Raw genomic sequence first — 2,500 nt, 5'->3', positions numbered from 1 at the left:
CATATACACAGTTTCTAAAATGGAAATAAGTCTTGTTTGCATTAACCTTCAGAGGATTCTAATTTTCACATTCATGTATTTCTATGTAGCAAACGTGAAATCAGATATTAACTCCAGACAGTCACCATGGGTTTCAAGCACGGGGTAGCCGGCAGCCACAATCTGGGACGTGGGGTTTCTATTACATGGCTCAGGAATGTATACAGGACTCCCGGAGCAAAAGGTAAATGTCCCACATGTGGTCCCTTCCTCCACATGGACCTGACCTGCCTCCGTCCTGCTGGAAGGGGTCTTGGGCGTTTTACAGAGACTGCCTGAGGTGGGGTGGGAAAGGAGGAGGCCTTTGGTTGGGGGATTAGGAAGAGAGTAGCTGGGGAGCTCCAAGCTTTCTTTGGCAGTGACCTGAGCCCCACCGGCTCCACTGATAAGGTAAATCTCCTCAGGCAGAGCATGTTTATTAATGTTTTTACTAATTCAGAAACACTCTTTGTCAAATACAGGCCCACTGTGGAAAATGTTTCTTCACAGAGTATCTGACTATAGATCATAGTTGTTTGCGTGTTATCTCCCCCAGGAGACAAGCTCTTGCCTGTGACTTGGTCAATCAGAAATATAAAAACCCAGATTCTTCACAATGGGAAAGTTGTTCCCTTCCTCTAGGATTCAATTTCTTGTTTATAAAATGGGATACTGAGGGATGTTCTGGCTTTAAAGTCAGAGACTGGCTCAGCGGGGCAGACAGATGGCTCCGGGGACAGAACCTGCCACAGACAGAGCCGTGTGTGTGATCCTGGACAAGTCGCATAGCCCCAGCTGCCTCAGCTTCTCATCCTCTGTGAAAGGGGGACACATCGGAGAAAGAATTTGCGAATCTGCAGAATCTGGGAAATCTTGTGGACAAAGTCCATGGGTCACCGAGTCAGATGTGACTGAACAATAATAATTACATAGAAGGTATAAGGGACCATTTTTAAAAATGTGTAATACTAACCAAGGCTAATATAATTCTGTAATAACAAGAGGCAGCAAAGGACTTTCAGTTGTAACCCTGCCTCAGATACTTTGTAGCTGTGTGACTCTGAGAAAGTCGTGACTCTGAGAAAGTCTCCTTCCTAGTTGGTGCCTCAGTTCCCTCCTCAGTTAAAAGTAGCATCTACTGTGCAAGCCAGGGATCCAGCGAGAGAGTCTGTGTGCGCTTTGTAAAAGGAGAATTGGCCCCAAAGGCAGAAAACCTGGGCTCAGGGGCCACCTCTGGTAACCCCGGGCTGGGGAGCCCCAGACGTCACCTCTCAGCCACCCGGGCGGCGCTCTAAGATTCTAAGGGACAGGGCCTGGGGGGAGTGAATGACTTGGAAGAGCGAGTTTCCTCACTTGGGAGTTCCCCATGTCAGTGGAGACAAAGTAATAAATCATCATAATCACCATCATATCTCACAGGCTGGTGTAGGGAAAGTACTCTGTAAAACTCAAAAGCACTTCTTTGATGAGCCATTGTCTCAGAGTGGCGTTTTCTGGGCTGACCACAGGAATCACACACAAGAGGAGGTGGAGGAAAGATCCCAATCCCTACCCGGCTTCTGCTCTTCATGTCCTCTGTGAAATTCTTCTAAGCTTTCTATCCCTCCGTTTCCTTACCCCTTCCTGCTCTAACCTCTCAGGTCACTCCCCAGCTGAAAATCCTCTAACTTTCTAAACTAAGGATCCTAGAAGTTTAGAAAAGATTACAGATTTAGAGTTGGGAGAAGCCAATTTGTTTGACCATCCCCTCACCCAAACACCATTTTACATTAGATGAAACTGTGGCCCAGGGAAACCAAGTGTCTACATCTCACAGGGCAAAATTAGAATCCAGGACTCGTGACCCGTGTCCCCCCGTTATCACAGGATGCTGCTGAATCACTGATGAAGCAGGAAGAGGAGAGAGCTGTTGAGCTCCAGCTGGCTCTGGGGAGAGCCAAGCCCACACTCCCTGAAGAACAACTACCTCCAAGGAACAGTTCCTCTTCACAGAGTAGGATAAAGCAACAAAGGCATTAAAGGTGGCAAAATGCAGGTGAATGACAAGATCTGGGCGCTCTCCCAGGCCTGCCTCCGGCCAGCACAGCCTCCATCATCTCTGAGGTCCTTCTCCTCTTTTTAACGATCTGTGACTGAAAACCTCCCTTGGCTAGGTATGAGGCAGGTCCACAGAACAGCCCAGAATTAGAATCCTTCCCGGAGAGAATGCACTTCTAAATTGAAATTTCCCTGCGGGAGGCATAGAACTCCCTACTGCCTAGTAAAGAGGCTTGGGGGGGGGGGGGGGGAGAAATGCCTCCAGTTTGGGCTTATTTCCTTAGCTCTGTGCCCCTGAGGAGAAGGAGGACCAAAAGATGCCCCAAACCCAAGGCTTTGACTCTGCCCTCCTTCTAAGCTGGCCCCTCTAAGGCCAGGAGGGTGTAGGACCAATGAAAGCAAAGAAAAAGCACCCCTCCTGTCACCTGTCTCCAACTCTAGGGTT

The 2,500-nt window shown here is 48.6% G+C and overlaps 1 protein-coding gene across 1 annotated transcript in view; it reads right to left on the bottom strand.

Annotated features, from left to right (window-relative positions):
* PHF2 (PHD finger protein 2) overlaps positions 1–2,500 on the bottom strand; it is a 190,869-nt gene that overhangs the window by 9,379 nt on the left and 178,990 nt on the right.

Source organism: Sminthopsis crassicaudata, chromosome 1, assembly GCF_048593235.1.
Source record: "Sminthopsis crassicaudata isolate SCR6 chromosome 1, ASM4859323v1, whole genome shotgun sequence".
In the NCBI taxonomy this organism is placed as follows: Eukaryota; Metazoa; Chordata; class Mammalia; order Dasyuromorphia; family Dasyuridae; genus Sminthopsis; species Sminthopsis crassicaudata.
The sequence above is the reverse complement of the archived record's forward strand: the minus strand, read 5'-3'. Positions and strand labels throughout refer to the sequence as shown.